We start from the raw sequence: 8,244 nt of genomic DNA, 5'->3' as shown, positions 1-8,244 counted from the left end.
GTCTACTGGGGAGGGTAGGATGCAGGGTTTCTCCATGATTCAGGCCTGAATGCAGGTGTACTGCCCACAGCGAGCAGACTGCGCTTTTGGTGGTAAAACTGTGTGAGTCAACTTGCTTGCACCAGGTCAGGGAGGCTGGGGCAGCTACGATTTTCCCGAGTAAGACAATCTTTTCCTCTATGATGGCACGTGCAGGGCAGGAGTCCATGTATTGCTATGTCTTTAAGTTGATGTGGTAAAGGAGGGAGTGAACATTTGTGTTTGGATCTGATCCCTGGAGTTTATCTTCTGGCTTTCCACTTGTGCAGGGCTGCAGGGCTGCATCTCATGGCTGTCTCTTGGGCTCCTCCACCATGATCCATCAACATAAAATTATGTCGCTCAAAACCAGACTCACTGGTTCCCTTCTTTTGCTGCTTAGGGCATATTTTTGGGGGTCATCCTGGGGAATAGTGGTGTTCCCACCGAGTTATTCTGGTGCAACAAAAATGGTAGCGTCATCTGGTGACTCATTAACAGAAGAGTCCTTGATGCTAAATGGACTGACTGATGGAAGGGCTGGTGGTGTGACCTTGGTAGTTGGAGGCATAGCACAGATGCCTAGCTGAGCTAGGACTGCTGGTCTGGCCCTGGGGCCAGACAGCTTGCTGCCAGGAAGCAATGATCCTAGCCAAAGAGTGACTACCGCTGCCAGGCTGGTAGTGCATCCATAGCAAGATGAGGCCCACTGTCACATGGATGTGCTGACACGTCACTGCCATCCTCTCTGATGAGAGCTGTGAGTCTTCCTTCGAATCTGATGCAACCTGCTGGCAGGTGAGGAGTTATCTCTCTCTTACCCAAGGGCTTTCCTGTCTATGGGCGTCCTGAAAGTCTTCATACTTGAGGCAGAAGTATCTTTCCCCATCTCAAGTGGTTGCTCTTGCTCTTGGTCTTGAAGGCATCCTTTAGCTTTTTCCCTTTTGCCTGGCACTGCCCTCCAATTTGCATTTCCCCCAGCGGCCAGCCTGGCCAGGGATCTCTGTGTATCCTATGGCCGCTGCAGCTCTGCTCTGTGAAACCATAGCCCTGCATGTATTTCTTTCCTCCATTCCCCTCAACCTCTCGTCCCCATTTAGTGAGGACCATGTGGGCCTTATCTGGCCCCAGAGACCCACCCTTGGGTGTCAGGTAGTTGGCACACCTGGCTGCAGAGATGTAGATGAGAGGACCTCATGTCCTATCTGCAGTGCCCAGCTTTTGAAGAGACGTGCTGTGTTTGAAGAAACGAGGGGGGGGGGGGAGGCGGCTAAGGTGTCAAGGCCCACATTGCTCTGCCCTTCTGGATATATGTTGGCAAACTCTGGTGTTCCAGAAAGGCTGTTGACGTGTGTGACCAGTCAGACAGATATGGAGGTGTCCTAAAAGTTGCTGTAGGGGGCTGGGTGCTTCCAAAATACCGACTTCTGTATGTGCTGGTGTGGTCTCAGGTGTGTGTGCCTGGGGAGGTCAGGGAGGCTGCTTGCTCCCACCTTGCAGGAGCAGCCAAACAGGGCACAACAGCCACAGCTTGGTGGCAACGTAGGAGCTGCTTCACCTCCATCCCTCAGCCAGGGAGACATTACATTTAAGGGTGGAGGAAACCAAACCCCGCATTGTCACTTTATCACCTGGGTTTGGGAGCGTGGTCCAGTGGGGTGAGCCTAGACAGAGAGGAGCCTAATTGGGTTCAGGTCTGCTACGTGCCTCTGCGTGGGCTTGGCAATCGGCTTGCTTGTCTGTTTGTAAAATGGGGCTAGCAGTGCTTACCTCTGTTTTTGGGACGTTTCAGGTCTCAGTGTGAAATGTATTATGCAAACGAGGAAGATTTCTGGTGTTATTTCTTACTAATGAGCAGCAGACCTTGAATTTTGACCTTTACGTGTTATTGGGGGGGCGTGGGTCTTGGTGTGGGGGTTTTTGTGCTTTTTTTTATGACTCTCTGTACTCGCCTCACCGGGCCTGAACTGAGTGGACTGGTCGCAATTGAAGGTCAGAATCATTTTCCTGCCAGCTCTAACCATGTAAGTAAGGGTTAGAGCAGCGCTGGGGGGGGGGGTATATTTATGGGCATGCAGATCAGCTACCATTTGGACGCGTTTCTGCTGGTAGGTGGAGGGGTGGAAGTACAGCTCTGTGGGGACACGGTGTGGTCGCTCCCGAAAACGGCACCCGGTGTGGACGGGCTGAGCCTCTGGCTTGCTTTCTCCTTATCTGGGTGTATGTAGGCAGAGAGCACGAGCAAAGACCAATCTGCGTGTCACCGTGGGTGGGTAAACATCAGTGCCATCTTGTAGGGTTGTCTGGCCCTCGGCGCCAGCCTTTTAGGTGGCCAAACTCCAACGCTGACCAGCTTGTGAAGAGGAAAAAATACTGATTCAGTTTTCTGCACTTTGAATCCCGGTAACTGCCCTCGATCTGCTCTGCAGGATTCAGAGGAAAGGCTAAGCAGGCCTCAGCCAGTGTAAATCATGCCTCCTTCTGCCTGGCTCCATCTGTAAATGACACCAGCCTAGGCTCGGCGTTTGCCTCCAGAGTAACCCCACGGGTGTAAGCATCTCTCTGTGAGCATTAACCTAACTGGGAGAGTTATTCCCATGCAAGACGATTCCCTCCATACACTGCGGTGTTCCCAGCAGGCTTGTACAGAGCTGTAGCTGCCCTTCCAGGGGAACTTCTTCAGTCCATTGGACTCTTCTACATTCAGGCCCCATCTTCAATAGATAACTCATACATAGATAATATATACATCAAACCTGAAGTTCGACATCTGACTCCTTGTTCCCTATGGTTTATCATCTAGCCAGAGGGATGCTCATGTGTTACTGTGTCAGCAAACAATTATTCATTAACTCAAGTGGGCTAAGCCCAGATGTGTGCTCATCTGCTGCAGGTGCTGCTATCCTGATTTCTGAATTACAGCAAGCCCTGAGGAGGGATATGGTTTTGATGTCCATGGGCTAACCTCTGGATTAGTCTGTCTCTGAACTTGTTGATATGCACACCCAGGAGCTCCTGCCAAACCTCTGGCAACAGCCAGTGGTAGGGGCAGAGGGAGAGTGCTGCGCTGGAGCGCGCAGTGCTCTCCAGAATACAAAGGCAATATTTCGTTAGCACCCTCTCTGTGGACTGAATCCGTCACCATGACAGCTGGCTGAAGAAACGGTAACAAAACAAGGAGTTCACCAGCTTGTCAAAAATTTTAGGTTTGGATGAGGTTTTGACAGAACCCATCTCACAACTCCTCGGTAGCCCAGACACCATGCAGAGTGCTCCTGGGCTTCATCCTCACCCTCCCCACCCATCTGCCTGAGACTCCATTCCCTTTCAAAGAGTAAGATGAGATGTTTGAGTTTTAGTCTGGGGTGGAAGGCAACTATATTTCATAAGGGGATTACTGTTTTCTGCCTAGTTCTCATTGTGATGCTGTGCAGGCTGTGAACCTTGATCACAGTGCTGCACATGCATTTCATGCGTTTCCCTGATGAGAGTTGAAGATGCTACAAAATTTACCAGGAACATTGTTCTGGGGTTCTGGTTAACCTAGGAAGAGCTCAGATACACAGTGATAAGAATCAGGATCAGGTTCTATTGCAAAGATGGCTCTGAGCTTCTGAACTTCTCCTGTTAAATGGGATAGTTGGTTTCAATCCGTTATTGATGATTCCTGACACAGCATTTGTTCTCCAGTTCCACAAAGTCCAGGACTGTTCAGATCAGCTTTTGGTCCCTATTCATCTCATTATGTGAGCTTCAGCCACCTATGATGTGATATTAATGACCAATTAAAAATACCACTCATCTATGAATTAATAATAGAGATCCTTGTTTAAAAGAGCAAGTGCAGTCTAAGACACTGTCAGATTTGTGGAGACTCTGAAGCAGACTTTCATCATGCAGGTAGCAGGGATGTTAGGTGTAAGGTAGGGCTTTGTATAAGAATGAGAATTTTGATGCATGTTCTGTGGAGGATGGGGTTCATAAATCAGTCTCTACATTGAAGGTATCAGGAGTTAGTGGGTCTGGACAAACCACTCAGCTTCTCAAGGCTATTTTGGTTCCCAGCTCCCACTGATTTTAGTAGTTATTACGCACCTCATCATCCTTGAAGGTCTATGCTTTTAGTTGCTTTCCTGAAAGAGAGTCAGCAAATCAGTATTTTCAATTGAACTGCTCAAGTCCATCGTGGTCCTGGTACCAGAAAAAGGCCCACAGATACCAGGATAGAGCACCGCATGCAGTCCTGCCAACACAGATCTCCTGGGGCGGCGTACCCAGAGGTGGCTCTGTGCCAGCAGCCAGGCTTTCTCTCTGGGCGGTATGTGTCTGTGTCCTTCAGAGACAATGTTCTTACCCTTCCTTAGACTTGTATCAGCTGCACGATGCTGCAGGGTACAGCTCATGCTGTTCCCGCCTGGTAAGATAAGGCTCCCTTCAAAGTTCCAACTTGTTAAAGAAAAATCTCACACCACATGCAGCGCGTCTGGAAGCTTCCAGATTGTTTAGAGTTACAAGAGCAAAGCTGTCTCTGTATTTTCAGCAAATATCTTCTAAAAACATGTGAGCTTTAAAATACATTAAGGGTGTCAAAAGATGCCAGCAAAAAGAGTGGTCACTGTAAGACCAAGCTGGTGTTGTGGTTAAAGCACCTTTGAGACTTCCAGACAGAAGTGCATCTATCAGTACAAGACAAATTAGCAAAATGCCTGTAACTTGCCGGGTTAGAGCATCACTTCTTCCTGTTTGGGCATTTCTTCATGGCCTGCTTGTTTGTTTCATAGTTTTCAGCTGCATACATTAAAAAGCTAGGAGGAACCTATTTTGGGTCACCATAGGGTGCCTACCCAGACTTTTGTTACTGGACTAATATCCGAAGGGAAAGATAAACATTTTGCTTCTTTAATAAGATCTCAGTTGGCCCTTCAAATAGGAAATGGTATTTACAGCAACAGTGGCAGTTGGAGTTGGTGGGACCCCCATTCTCTGTGGTGTCCCATGTGGTCCAAGAGAAAAAGCAAAAGATGCCCATTGTCCTAATTTATGGAAAAATATGTCTCTGGAAGAGATTAAATCTGCTTTTGCTTCACTGGCATAAGTGACCCAGAAATTTTTATATCTAATCGGGTTCCTTTTCATTTATCATGATGTTTAGCCAGAGTTGTAGGTCAAACAAATGGCTTTGTGCTGTGTGCCAAATGCCGACTGATATGGAGCCTTTGAAGTAAGAAATGTAAGCAATCTTCTCCCTACAGGTTTGGTCCTCCTGATAAGTGGATACACAACTGACACATCACTCTTCAACCCATTTTTGAGCACTTCACTGATGTATTAGCTTTATGGTAATTCTCAGCAATGAGGGGAATACTTATCAAAAGTAAAATCTGAATAGAAAGCAGAAAAACTTAAGTTTTACAGATCAGTTTTAAGAGAAAGTCTGTCTTTGATGAGAGGTTTGAGACTTCCCTTCTGAGAAGATGAAATTACTTCAGGTGAGCCCTGAGCTATGGAAAGAGTGTTTTTATTTTAATTATGCAGAATATGATAATTCTGAGTGTGGGCTAGCAAAATCAAACCCCAGAGATGGGGACCCCTCCAATACAAGCCTCTTTTTCTTCAGCCAACCCATCCACATTATTACATCTGGATTTTGAATGTTTGGGGTCCCTCTGGAAGAGGATCTGTTTGCTATAAGGAACGCCTCCATTTTTCACTGCAGGCTAGGATCAGAGGTGAGCTCATGATGCAGCACTGAGATCTCAGGTCAAACATGAATGTATTAACATGGAGGAATGTGCACAGTTGAAGTTCAGCTTATTACACAGATACACAGATGCATGAATGGTCTACAGCATTTGAATCCAGGTCTGGATTCATATTTTAACCCTGCCTGAGTTGAGGGAATTGAGGTCAGAAAGGTCAGCTCTGTATCATTGTCAAGCAAGGCTCCTAAATTATGTCACTGGAGTAAATTTTTAATGAAGGACTATAGGAAACTCAACATAGTGCCTTTGTAAGCTCATTAACCATTTCCTGGATAACATATAGCACAGTATTTTTCACCTTCCCTTCAGATTGAAACGCAAGGAAATTTTTAATCATTCAGCATATCCACTGTGTGAAATGTAGTCACCCTTTCAGTCCTGTATCTTCACCTTTTCTTGAAAACTTGCTGGATACATTGCCCTTAGTCCATGTTTTTGGGCAGAGAGAAATCTCCATTTGCTGAAAACCAAGACCTCCATAGACAAAGGGGAGACACACAGCCTTTGTAGCCCAATGCTAAGAAGCATCTCCTGCTCTCACTGAAGAAACTCTTGTGGTACTTGGGAGGCAGTGAAAGTTCTCATATTGACTTTAGTGAGAGGAGGCTGAAAGCCTGATACTTCTCCAAACATAGGAAACCTTTTGCTTCTGTCAAAGCAAATATCTGCTTCTGAAACTTCTTAGCTAGGGGCTGGAGTAACACAGTGCCATGAGGGATGTGGTGTGAAAAATGGGTAAATATCACATTTAGGATTTGGATTAAGGTCTCAAAGATGCCTCTTAAGCACCTCTAACAGTCTCTGAGGTGGTCATTTAAGCTAGTTTCACTGTAGACTTTCTAAGTGAAGTAATAGAATTGGTATCCACCAGCAGATGGTGCTTCTGCCTGAGAATTGTTTTCTTTCATGACCATTGAAAGACACAGCTTCTTGCATCATTACTGTAAAAGGTACTTTACAAGGCAAAACATTGTCCATTACATTGTATGGATTCCATATTTTAGATAGCTCCTATGAATGCCTTTCTGTCCACTCTTCCGTTACCTCCAATGCTGCTTTTCTTTAAAGGGCCTTTGAGTAAATGGACAATTTCCCTTTTAAAAAATATCCCATAGAAGGTCCTTGTTTAGCAGATGTAAGACCAGGCTGAAGAACTTCAGTGACAGGAAGAAGAGAGATGAGTGACGGTTTTTCACTTGGGATATCTTTCAGGCTAACTTCAGTGGAGACGCATATGCACAAAACCACACAAGCAGTCTATCCTTTGTAGTCTACTGATTCCCAGCTCCCCAAGGACAACAAGCTGAAGTTTGTCAGCTCTGAAAGCATATGGAGCAGATGAGGAGGAGACAAACAGACAAATAAACACGCACTTGACTCCAGACTATTCTCTTCAATGTATGTGGGACCAAACTGCTAAATTTTGGCTGAAATCTGCTTGTGTCTATTATAACTAATTTGCATTAGGAACCTTGAACTGTTTTTTTCTGCCATTACAATAGCAGTAAGTACGTTAAAATGAAGATCCAGGATCATCCCCACTGAGTTGGATAATACATAGTCACACTGCACACAAGCATCTTAAGACTCCTCTCCTCCATCATATAGATACCTTGATGGTTGATACGAGTCCCTTAGTTCACATGCCATTGTGTGGGCCTGGTGTGTTGTTGAATGTACCAGGGTCCAAGGTCAGGTACAGTGCTGCTTTTGGGCTGGGGGGTTGCACTTAACACTGGGCTTGTAGCTAGCTCTGTTGATGGAGAAGGAGTGATGGTAACGGTAAATCTCTGCATTGCATGTGCATGAGGTATGGCAATCCCTGCAGAAGAGCACAAACCAGGAGTTTGATTCAACATGTTAGACTGGAATATGAAGCTACCCCTTGTCCTAGAGAGCTCATGGTATTGAGCCCAGACCTGCCCTTGGCAGCGTGCACACTGACTGCTGTACTCTAGTGCCTTCCATGCTGCTCTGGGCAGCTTCATCCCCATCCAGGAGATACCAGCATGGGGGCTGTGGTTACCCCACTGAGATGATGAGATGTCTGAATGATCTGAGTCAATGCAAAAGCAGGGTAAGGTACCAACATGAGATGGAAATTTTGTGAACACATTCCTACATGAACCACAATGATCACGTACTTGTACACACAAAAAGGTGTGCTCCAGTCATACAGGTCTGCAGGCATTCTTAGGCACTATGAAAAATCCGATTTATTTTAAAAGTGACTGAATTTTTATGAAAACGGTAATATCTCCTCTTTCTTCCATCTCAGAAACGGCCAGAGAAAGGCAGCAGCAGAAATACTAAACTCATCCTTCTCAAAGAAGGCGCTTTGAGGAAGCACACATTATATAGTGCTGGAAATAAAAGAAAGGAGGACGAAAATGCACTTCAATGACTTTGGTGGGATAAATGTACATGCCATGCCACAATGCTTGCAGCATATGTTCCTGGGCAC

At 46.0% G+C, this 8,244-nt stretch overlaps 1 protein-coding gene across 1 annotated transcript in view; it reads left to right on the top strand.

Annotated features, from left to right (window-relative positions):
• Positions 1-609: 609 nt before the first annotated feature.
• Positions 610-8,244, top strand: part of KCNE2 (potassium voltage-gated channel subfamily E regulatory subunit 2) — a 21,861-nt gene continuing 14,226 nt past the window's right edge. The window contains exon 1 of the mRNA XM_009917702.2: positions 610-816. The gene's annotated coding sequence lies outside the window, so the exon portion shown is untranslated. The remainder of the gene's footprint in view (positions 817-8,244) is intronic.

The sequence above is a fragment of the Haliaeetus albicilla genome, chromosome 6 (genome assembly GCF_947461875.1).
Source record: "Haliaeetus albicilla chromosome 6, bHalAlb1.1, whole genome shotgun sequence".
NCBI lineage: Eukaryota > Metazoa > Chordata > Aves > Accipitriformes > Accipitridae > Haliaeetus > Haliaeetus albicilla.
This window is presented reverse-complemented; position numbering and strand designations above follow the sequence as displayed.